Source organism: Numida meleagris, chromosome 3, assembly GCF_002078875.1.
Source record: "Numida meleagris isolate 19003 breed g44 Domestic line chromosome 3, NumMel1.0, whole genome shotgun sequence".
Classification (NCBI taxonomy): domain Eukaryota; kingdom Metazoa; phylum Chordata; class Aves; order Galliformes; family Numididae; genus Numida; species Numida meleagris.
This window is the reverse complement of record NC_034411.1, coordinates 38,956,310-38,967,995: the sequence shown is the minus strand read 5'-3', so window position 1 is coordinate 38,967,995 and position 11,686 is coordinate 38,956,310. Positions and strand designations below refer to the sequence as shown.

At 41.9% G+C, this 11,686-nt stretch overlaps 1 long non-coding RNA gene across 1 annotated transcript; it reads left to right on the top strand.

The window, feature by feature from the left end:
- LOC110396571 lies at positions 685-5,634 on the top strand. The gene is made up of 3 exons (XR_002437066.1): positions 685-4,005; positions 5,362-5,402; positions 5,551-5,634. It is a non-coding gene; the product is annotated as an uncharacterized LOC110396571 (long non-coding RNA).

Below are 11,686 nucleotides of genomic sequence, written 5' to 3'. Positions count from 1 at the left end.
AAAACACTTATGAGTGTGATGTGTGTGTAACAGGAGAAAATGTTTTAACAGGTTACGGAACTGTACAATAGGCAGAATGAATCCAGTAACTTGTGACTGTGTAAGATGAAGACATGGAAAGAAATACAGCTCATCTTTGCCAGATCCAACACTTCGTGTGGTAATAGAGAAGTTTCTTTTTAGAAAGCCAATTAAAAAAAAAAAATCTGTAATATGTTCTTTGAAGGGCTTGGAAGTGTTTGAATGCCAATATACTCCACTCTGGTGAGACCTCACCTGGAGTACTGCGTCCACGTGTGGAGTCCTCAGTACAGACCTGTTGGAGCTCATCCAGAGGAGGGTCACAAAAATGATCCCACCTCCCCTGTGAGGACAGGCTGAGAGAGCTGGGGCTGTTCACCCTGAAGAAGAGAAGGCACCAGGGACACGTGATAGCACCCTTTCAATATCTAAAGGGGAGCCCCAGGAAAGAAGGGGACAGACTCTTTAGCAGGGTCTGTTGTGACAAAACAAGGAAAAAATGGTTTCAGTCATAAAGAGTGTAGATTTAGGTTAGACACAAGGAAAAAGTCTTTCACAGTGAGGGTGGTGAGGCACTTGAACAGGTTGCCCAGAGATGCAGTGGATGCCCTGTCCCTGAAGACGTAAGGTGAGGCTGGATCAAGCCCTGGGCAACCTGACCTAGCTGTGCATGTCCCTGTTTGTTGCAGGGGAGTTGGACTAGATGGGCCTTAAATGTTCCTTCCAACTCTAAGGATGCTGTGATTCTATGACTACCGAAGGTGTGTTGGAAGAAGGAACTTGTTATTTTTAAAAAGATCTTTGTTTTGGGAATTCCTCACAAACTCATTTTCTGCAGACATTAAATAAAGCCCTGCAGCCTGGTTTTCCTGAGCGCCTGGTAATAGCTTTGCATGGCACCACAGCTCAGTTTTGAGATACTGTAGATGTTCTTTTCCATTATGATTAAATGGAAAATATTTATTGCATGTTCTTGCATGGTTAGGTTGACATGACAATTTGTATTTTTACTTAATATCTTATTTTTTAATAAAATTTCAGATCTGCTACGGGCTCATTTTCCCACAAACCTCTTCTTCCCATTGCTGTCCTATTCTATTTTGTCACACTTCACTTAAAATCAGCTCAGTCTATGGTTTTACATGTGTGTAGCAAACTAATGATTACTTGAACAAATGACCTTATAGAAGAATTGATACAGAATGCAAGAATTGCTTCATCTTTAAGCCAATACTAGTACATTCCCAGGGACTGACTGTAACTTTTCCTGTGTGAGAAGTTCAACAGTATTTATTTCAAAGAGCTGATCTCTAGTGCACAGAAGAGGAGACATTTCATGGAGTTGCTTGAAGCAGTCTACAATCATGTAGCAAGGTAGGTGGAGCCAGATCACTGCAGAGCTGGAGGAATAATTGCAGAGCTTCGGTCTATGCATGGTCATGGTGGTGAGTGATAATTGGGAAACATGCTACTCTTTAGCTCTATCAAATTTGCAGCCAAACACAGATCTTTCTGCACATGGGGGACTGAGCTTCACGGCATAGCCCTGGGCTGCTGAAATCTACCCTGGGGGTCGTGTGGGGAGATCCCAGTCCCCTGGGAGCTCTGGCCACTCTTCTGCCTCATCCCTGGTAGAGGCGGTGCACAGGCAGATTTCAGGCCAGGAGACCAGGCTTTGAGTTTGCTATGCACCTGTCTCTTACGTTTGCAGCACTGCTCCTGCTTGTCACCTCTGCCCAATTACTTTTATGCATTACTGCTCCTGGCAAGATTTCCCAATTCATATAGGAGAAAAGATTTTATGTGTTTCTTAAAATAACTGGAGGTGAAGGTTTTAATGGGCCTTGTAGGCTCTGAGAGGGGACAAATGGCTGCAAGTACATGAGAGAATAACCTGTTTTCTTTGCAATCTAGTCTGCTGAAATAAAAATTGTTGACTGCTTTCCCATGTCACAGTTCAGGCAGAAGGCTGGAAGTCTGGAAAAATAGTTTAAGTGAGGGTCAAGGCCAAATTCCTAAAATCAGATTTTTTCCTGTTAGCTGTCCTTGATTGTATCTGTTTGGTCGGTATAAAGCAGGAGGATAGGTTAAAAGGGAGAAGTATATAATAAGAAATGGTGTATTAGCAGCTAGAAAATTGAGCTTGGAAGAAATTTTTATGAGTTCTGTGTGGAGTAATGCATGTGTATTACAGCAATTTCAAGTGCTGTGAAACTGCACAGCTTTGCTCCAGCTTTCTGCTCATCTGTGTCAATCTCAGCAGCCAGCTGAGCTATCAGCTCTGTCCTTCCTTGCCACTCGCTCTCAGTAATTGCGCTGTGCTGGTCTCTCGATGCAATGCACTCGGTGGGGTGCGTTGCCTTGGCCTGTGATAAGCCAGCAGGTGCTATCTCTCACCTACCCTCTGCTGTGAAGTTCTGGTGGCATGATACCAAGCAGCACAGGAGATGGTGGCATTTCTAAGTGACAGAATTAACATCTCCTCTACAACCACTACTGAGATCCTCCATGAATAGAGGGAGATGCTCAGAAGCAGTAGATGTTAAAAAATGCAGAGGAATTGCAGTGTATCTTCTCCAACTGGCCTCCTTTTGTCTTTCACCTTCCAGTAAGAATTCAGTGTGAGGGTGAGATAATTAGTTGCAGCAGAGTTCAGAGTTTGATCGAGGACTTTCTGGGGAGTTACAGATTTTTCTCTTTCTCTCTCCCTGTCCCTGATAAGACAGAGAGAAAATACAGGGAGAAAAAAAGAAGACAGAACACTTCTCAAGGATAGTAGACTGAAGAAAAACACTAGTATGTGGAAAATACAGAATTATATGGCTACCAGAGATCAGTAAGAGGTTAAGACCACAGGTAGCAGGGGAATTACCCTGTTTGCCACTATTTGTAATCACCATTTCTGAAACCAGCCACAGCGGGTGGTGTCCACCAGAAACTTGCCATTCTCTTGTCTCAGCCCAGCTATGATTTTGTCTCTACAATACCCTGGGACAGAGAACTTTAAAATGGAGTCAGATGTTAGATGAGCACATATCCCCTTCCATCCATTTCCATCCGGGAGTCTGGTAACATCACTAGGTATTCCTGCCTGTGAGCAGCCCCAGGCTGTGGAGTGTCCTTAACAGGGACCTCAGGGGCTGCTGGCAGCTGGTGTGAGAAGATGTGGATGGATTGGCTCTCTCCACAGATGTGACTCACAAAAGATGAACGAAGGAGGACCAGACATTACCCAAAGACCCACCGAAGAGCTGAAATCTGAGAAACGTTTGCTTGTCAAATGAACAAAAGTAACACCATAGTGAATTTATTAAATTTGTTTCTAACAAGAATCTTTGTTGAGATGAAATTGGTGCTCGCTGCTTTGTGATAGTATTCGTAGCTGCTTTGTATTTTCTGTCAGATGTACAGAATATCAATTCACAACTGACAGTCATTAGATCTTGATGGAATTGATTTGCTTAAGGACCACAAGGGCAGGTAACTCTCATTGTGATGGGCAGCTGATTGTCATCTCATTGGAAGAAATGCAGTTTAGTCATCTCAGAGGAAGGGAGAAAATTACAGAACTGGATTTTCTTTCAGCACAAATAAATAAAAGGTTCAACTGAAACTCTGTGGCTAGCGGGAACATTGCAGGGCCTGTCAGATTCTGTGCTGCCTCTCTCCTCCTCTCCAGCCCTCAGCAAGAACGGAAGCATCTCACTGGAAAGATCCCAGTGCTTGGACTTTCTTTACAGTGATTCAGCAATATATTTATTGCTGTCTTCTAAAACACCTTTCCTACAGCATGATTTAAAATACTGTGCTTTTTGCCTGACTACCAGTATCACCATGTTTTCCTGAAAGGCAAAGGTCTCCAAGCCAGATTAGGCCAACCAACCACTGCTTTATCTGCATGTTTTGGCAGAAGACCATGTGCTGAACAGCCCACTGAGGGAGACAGCTTCTTCCAGCGGCTGGGTGCTGTGCCCTGAGGGGAAGGTAGGCATTACTGGGTGGAGTAGGCTGCCTTGCTGCAGCGCACACTGTCTTTAACATGGATTTATTTTGCTGATGTGGGAATCTAATGATGTAATGTAACTTCTACCGCCCAAAACTAATCAAAATTAAGTCAAAAGACAAAGTTAGTCCTCTCACTTTACTGAGAAGCAGCAAATATATAAGTGACTTGCATGGCACATGACCAAGGAATAAGTAAGAAAGACCTGTCAGTGTTTTCCTATTGCAAATAAAGAAGAAAAAAGCAACTTTGAGCACATATAATTGTTTTCTAAATCACTAAAGGACACACCTTCATTTTAAGTAAGGTGATTTTAAGAAGCTAAGTGACCTTGAGGTGGGGGATGTTACTAGAAGTGCTGCAGCTAGGTTGGTGAGACAGCTCCTTCCCTTTCAGCTCCCAAATAAAGCAGTCATCTGGGCTCATGGATTTATAGCATACCACGTGTGCAGGAGCCTGGTATTTTGCAGAGAAGGAAAATGCGATTTGGGTGCTTGGACAGGCCTGGTGCCTGCTGCAGGATCAACCCAGCACTGATGGAGATCCATTTCATCCACCTTGTGATAAAAACCTGTGGATTGCAAAAGCACTGCCTTGTGGCCTGTCCGGGCTAATTAAGGTGAACTCTCTAAGGGCCAGGCTTCCTCACCAGCTGTAGTTTTAATGGTCTTGCTTAATACAGCAGCAACCAATACAAGAATCAGCTGTGGGGGTAAATTTGTGGTCTCTGAAATAGCCTGGTGCTACCTCCTGAGAGCACTTTTGTGTCATGCTGCCTGAGTAACCTTCAGCTGCTGTACAGGTAATTTTTTTTGGTTTGTTTTGCAATTGCTATTCAGTGTAAATATGAACATTGAAGCACACTGTTGATTTTTCCCCCCAATACAAATTTTCTTTCTCGTCTGTGTGGAAAAAAAAATCTAGCAACAGCAGAGTCCTGCTGAGGGAATGTGCTGCAAAGTAGTAATTAATTAGCCTAATTGAAAGAAGGTTGGATTTAATGGCCCATGGATGGATGGATGGGTGGAAGGTAGGGTTGTTACAGCTAATGGTGAGCTGCTCAGCATGTTTGGGGTATGTTGTGTTTGGCTTTGTAGCTAAGGAGTATGGACTGCTTGTTTCTAGCACTCTACAAGTACTTAGGTCTATGGATATCAGGAAGTCTATGGGCTTTTTTAGTATGCCTTACTGAAGCTAGGGGCATGGGAGATTTACTGAGCTATGAGCTTGTCTCCCGTTTATCTCAGTGGATGATAGGGAGGTGGCTGGATTTATTCTTGGAGCATTCCCCTGTTAAGGTCTTATGTGACTCATTACTTTTTTTTTTCTTTCTTCAGGTTCTTAAAGCTTGAATTCTGTCCTTGGAGTGTAAAAGCCTGTAAGTACATTTGTGCATGCATACAGCCATGTATTTGTAGCCATGTTTTTGTACCTGGAACTCTATGTCAGCATGCACAAGCACGCAAGATGTCTACAGTTTCTTAAAATTGCTAGAAAATTTTCTGAAAGATCTTCTGCTTCTACAGTACAATGAATGTAGAATATGATATTTGTCTTCAAAGCATCAAACAATATCCTGTTTTTCTGAGCTGGACATCTCATCAAATGGTAAGGTTGCTTACTCATTTTTTCCACTTCCTAAGAGTAGATGATTTCCTATGATAGAAACCATTACTGCTTATGAGTTTGGTGTTTTGTCTCTTTAGAAATACTATAAACTAAAATGTTATGAAGATGAATTTTCTGGAGAGTTAGCAGGACACAGGATGAAAGAAAACAAGTGAAAAAAGCATTAACAGTTACTGGCTCACTTGTGAGCGCAGAGGTAGATGGACTGCTTTAGCCAAAATGACAGCAAGTGGGTCTGCCAGAGTGGGCATTGGGCCAGTGCCTGGATCCACACATGTTCTGTGCTGAACTGTGCTGGCTTCATCTGGTTGCTGTAGGCACCTAATTGCAGAGTCTGTGCATATGCGTTCTTCTGTTGTGCTTGTTAAAACTCTTGTTTCTCTGTTCATTTCACCTTTCTGAGCTCAGGACCTCATGCAAGTGGCAGCTGTACAAAGTCTTGACAAAAATGTTGATGTAGATTCAGCCTTTAAATCTTACATGCCTTCTGCAAGGTGGGACTGGCAACCTCCCAACCCTTTTTGGGGTCATGTTAACGTGTTCATATGCTGCGCAGGAGAAAAAATCTCAGCAGGATTGCATAGGCATTACTGCAGTGCAAATATTGAATTGTAATTACACTAACAAGCATAAAAATGCGATAGATGGTCTTTCACTGGAAACTAGAACTCAGTCCTCAGCATGCACATCACGCAACTGCGATAGCAGTACCAATCTTTCTGTGAAAAGAGAGGGGAAAATGAATATTCACAGATTGTTTTAGTTAAGCTGGTGCTGCTGTGGACTCTGTTCTTTCTCTCTGGTTTCTTTTTTGAAATGCAAATTTTTAAAAAGCAGAGAAATCTAGAGATGACAATCAGTGGGTTTCTCCAGGGTAGGGGGAACTTTAATTTGTTTTTTTGAATCTGTGTTCTCTAAGAATTTTTCTGTGGTGAGACTGATATTCTTTTGGGAGAAAGGGTGTACAGAAAAGTACATATATCTAGAAGCAAATAATTAGAACTAGGATGTTTCCCTCTGGCCCTGTCAGCAGTGGAGGAGAAGCCCAAACTTGGGGCAGGGAGCATATGGCTAGGCTCACTGTGGGAGGCAGTGTTTTGAAAATGCACATTTTATTCATCTGAACCAAGATTTGTGTACGCCTCTTCTGTTTCTGGCTGTGCTGTGTTTATGTAGTTCACCTGGCCTGGCTCTTCCCAAGGTGAATAACCTTGCTCAGTCAGAGATGCTCAGCTATTAGCAGCTTCTGTCAACTTGTGGATTTTGAAATGGTTTGTGGTTACTTCTTCCTAGAAGTTTAAGAAAAATGCATGCATGATGGTTTTTGCTTCTTTGTATTTTGATAAAACAAGGTAAAAAAAGGTGGTTAGAAGGGTTGGTTTTGTCATCGTCTTGGACCACTGTTGCCTAGAGTATTTTGATAGCGGATAAGAATTCATCAACTGTTAATTATGTCTTGAGACTGTTTTGAGAAGAGATTTTCTGTTTATTGAGAAAATGGCCGGGTTGAATGGTGGTGGGGGGGGGGGGGGGGGGGGGGGGGGGGGGGGGGGGGGGGGGGAGGGGAAGGTTGTCTTTTGAAGAGTTGCTACTGGTTCTTAGCATCTGGAAACAAGTTGCCTTCCTATCCAAGGTCAGCCTGCGGTAATGTATTATGTTCCCTAAAAACAGCTTCCACAGTACTTTCCAAGACTAATAACAGTAATACTGGAAAGCAAATGTATAAGCTGTTGAGAGATATGTAGCTTTGGGTATTGTGGCCAGCACTAGAGTGATGGTCTTCAAAGTGCTGTAGATTCAAGGGAATATAACGAACTGTCTTAGCAGCTCAGGAGAACAGGGCTCTTTAAACAAGACCCTAAACTTCATTGCAGCAGAATACATACCCAATTGGGTTTAAATATTTTCCCCTGAAGTGAGCTTTTCAGGGGGGCAAAAGATGGGGAATTAGAAGGCTATTTTCTGGTGTGCACATAGATCATGAGTCTTGTTTGTCCATTGCAAGCTGAACCATGTTGTTTTGTTAGAACATAAAGAAGAATCATAGAACTGGGGCACTGTGAAAGTCTTGTGACCTTGGTCAGATTATATGCTTCTGTTTCTCCAAAGCATAGCTCTGTTTTAAAAAAAAAAAAAAAAAAAAAAAAAAAAAAACACCAGGCAAATAGACATTCTGATCTCATAAAATAATCTCTACTTCCAAAGTATTATTCACAGCATCCAGAAGAAACACTTAAACAGATAGCTGGAGTATCCATCCATCCACTGGGTGTGCAGGCACAGTAAGGAGGGGCAAAGTGCTGAGGTGTCTTGCCTCAGCTCTCTTGGTCTTAGCTGCAGACATCCTTCCACTTGGCCACCAGAAAGAATGCTTCTGGGTTTAGAGGAGCCTTTGTCTGTTGTTTGCAATGTAGAAGCAGAGGACTGGAGCCTTTTCCTTGATTGTTCTGTGTTTTCCCTCCTGCTGCTTCTACCAGACAGAAGGATTTTTCCGAGACACTGAAATGCATTGCAGAGTATCCTCCTCCTCAGTTCCTGATTCTCACTTCTTCACCTTTTTCTCCTCTAATAATAAGGACCTTTTAGATGTAAGCATGCTCTGTGCATTGCAGTGCAGAAACTAGAGGAAGAGCCACCTCCTATATATGGGCAACTAATTCTGATAAAATCAGAATTCTTGTTCTGCCATTAAAACTGTGATTAGGGATTTCAGTCCAAGTCTCTCTGGGCAATTTGCTTCATTCAGCCTATTGCCCAGGACCTCCAGGCATGCACCAGCGGCCAATTTGTAGTCTATGCCAATTAGCATGCTGAAGTTTATCCCATTAGAGATGCAGCATGTCACCAGAGGAAGACAATGTCTCTCCAATTCTATTTAATTGTGGTACAACAAGAACACAGGGTACTGGATTGCCTGCCTCTGTTAATCTGCCATCCACCACTCATCTTTAATTTGTCTGGGAGATTGCTGTACATCTTAGTGCTTGCACGCTGAGATCAACAGTTATCTAAGCTTCTGAATAGTACATTTTGGAAAGAGAGAAGATAACAGAAAGTACTGTTGGGAAATAGGTGCGAAGACAACAATTGTCATCAAACCAAAGAGAATTAGGACTGAAATTTAAACTAGGAGCTTGTGGTTTGGGTGTCATAGGTTCTCACAGCTGCAACCATCGTGTTGCTGCTCTCCTGCCTGTGGCTGCCAGGCTGCATGTGCTAAGTCTGAGTTTTGTAACAGTGACAGGCATTTCTTGGCCTCTGCAGGTGATAACTGTAAGCATCAATCTCGTATCTAAGTATAGGGAAATCTAAGTGATGGCTATACTTTTAACTAATAGACTCATGTAGGTTACCAAAGATTTGAGGATGGTTTTTGTTTTGCATGTTCTGCCATTACTTCAGGAAACTTGGTGCCTTTGTGTTATAGACAGTATCCTTGTTGGTTTTTGGTGCACAGGTGCTCATTTCAGTAAGATAACTCTATTGTTCTCCACCTTGATAGCCTAGGAGAAAAAACTTTTCCCCAAAATTTCATTCCTGCCCTCACATGCACAGAGAAAGTGGAAAAAAATTTTCCCCCGGAGAGCTGAAAGCATTAAGTCTCAAGCATAACTGGGCTGCATTCTGAAGACATGTAAATGCTGTTCTAGAACTGTGTACTACCCTGACTATAAAAACATAGCTGGTTTAAAAACAAACTAGAATTTAACACCCATTTATGTAAGGTATAACAATGTTTAATGGTACTGTGATGGTCCTGCAGGACTAACTTAGTTTTTGTCCTCAGCTAACCTAAGATAACTAAGATATAAAACTGATTTTAAAATCTTAACAGATATTTTGGGATTTGTGAGGTTTTTCAGTTGTTTTAAACCAGCTATAGAATGGCTGCAGCTAGCTTAATAGGACTTACATCTATGAATTTGTACTATTAGATATGAAATAAAATCCAGAATTTCTTGCCAGAATTTCACAATGCTTTTAGTTTCCTCTTCTGACTTCAGTAACAGTTCAAAAGTCTGTGGGCTTTCTTGTAGCAGCTGTACAATGCTGGTAATAAAAGTTACGTTGAACCTTAGTTTGAGTAATTCTGTGAGCAGCATCTAGAAAAGTATAATTCTTTCGTCATGGGTTGGTAAGCCCACAGTCCTGTCCTGAACCAACTCTTTCTTTATTTGGTACATCTCATCCATTTGCTGTTGTTCTTGCCTTGTGTAAGGCAGAGGAACTTCTCCCAAGAAGTGCCAGCTCAGCTGTGCAGAGAATGGTGATGTGCCTAGGGTTGAATTCTGGTTCAGCTCAGAGCTCATCCATGCTTCTGAGGACTGTCTGGTGCTTTGGCCACAAAACTAGAACTCAGCTGTGAAGAAGTTTCTCACGTAAACTTGAATTTCCCTAGCTGTTTGAGGTATGTTTTGATTCAAAACTAAGGAGTCATCTTATTAACTTTGTAACAAAAATGTTCCCTCTTCTTGGGATATTTGACTTTTCTTGGTCTGCTTTTGGAATGAAATCAGACTTTGATGTCTAGGGTTTTCCTCAGGGAATGGGAAGCAAATTCTTCAGTCATTTCTCCAGAGAATGATCCTCTTGGCAACTTGGAACTAACTCCCACTTGTCGCAGATGCAGACATAAAAGCAAAACTGGGAGAGAGAAATTCATCGTTTCACGGTCCTTGAATTCCTAATGGAGATCTTTCCCCTCAAGCTACTTCCCAAAACTCACTGAAATTCAACTTCTTTTTAAGTAGAGTCTTAAATATTAAATTTTTAATTGGCTGTTAGCTCTATTCCATGCCCTGGCAGGAGCGGAGAACTAGAGGAGTTGGAGGAACGCAATGTACTGTGCCATTTTAAGGTGCAGCCCTTGACTCAGCTCCCATTTTGTTCACTGTAAAGCTTGTAAATGACAGGTCATGAGCCAACAGCACAAATGCATTTGGCTAACACACAGAGGATCTTGAAATCTGTATGTACTTCTAGCACCCATCAGATAATGTGGTATGCCGCCATGACTTTCCCTTCTTAGTATCTATTAAAGAGAATCCTCTGGGTAATCCTTCTGAGATAACGAGCAGAATGATGGTAGTCATAGAAACTGCTGCTTAAATATCTGTGTTTTGCACAAACTCCAGGGTATGGCTAATTAAACAAGTGAGGGAAATTGGTTTTAGCCTTGTAAAAAGACCTATACTGTGGAACCACCGTTTTCTTAGCTCTGAGCAAGTTAGCTGTTCAAAAATGGTGTAGATACATCTGTTCTTTAAATGGGCTTGTTGGTACTGAAATGAGGGGAACTTTTAAATACAGAGCTGTTGGAAAAAGGCCTCTGGATAACTCTGAATTGAGGACAAGAAAGAAATTAAGGTAACTGTAGAAATAGGTACCTAACACACATACACACATTGTATCATAAATAAGCTCTGTTACGCGATTGTTGAATTCAACACATCTTGTTTGAGACTGCTTTTTTGAGTGAAGGTTCAGAGCTGTTGCTCTGCTAGCTGTAGGGCTACTTGTTGTGCCTCCTTACAGCTTCAGGTCTGGATAACTGGCTGATCCTCATCACTCCCATAAAACTTGTGAATGTTAGAAGATGCTGCTTGAGGCAGATGAAAAGAGTAACTGGCACATCTTGTGAGAGCTCTACCAGTAATGTATTTTGAATTTTTGGGCTCTTGTAGCAGCAGAGTGCAGAGATAAATGATGCTTTTAAGGCCTGTGTTTGTTTTCATACAACTTTTTGTTATAGAGCTGTGTGCGTATTGAGCAGGAGTCACCTTATGTTGAAAGGGGATTTTTCTCTTCTCCAGATGTTTTTCTTTGAAAATGCTTATGTTTAAAGTGCATCTGTGCTCCTGGAAACTATATTTTAAAATAGACATAGTATATTAAAATGCTAGTATTTTCTGCCATGATCCATGTACTGGTTACTTCCAGTGATGTCATGGAAGTCTTACTAGCAGGTAAGAATATTTTTTCCCATGGTTCAAGTGGTTGCTGGCATTATCTCAACTGTAGTTTCTGAATTTC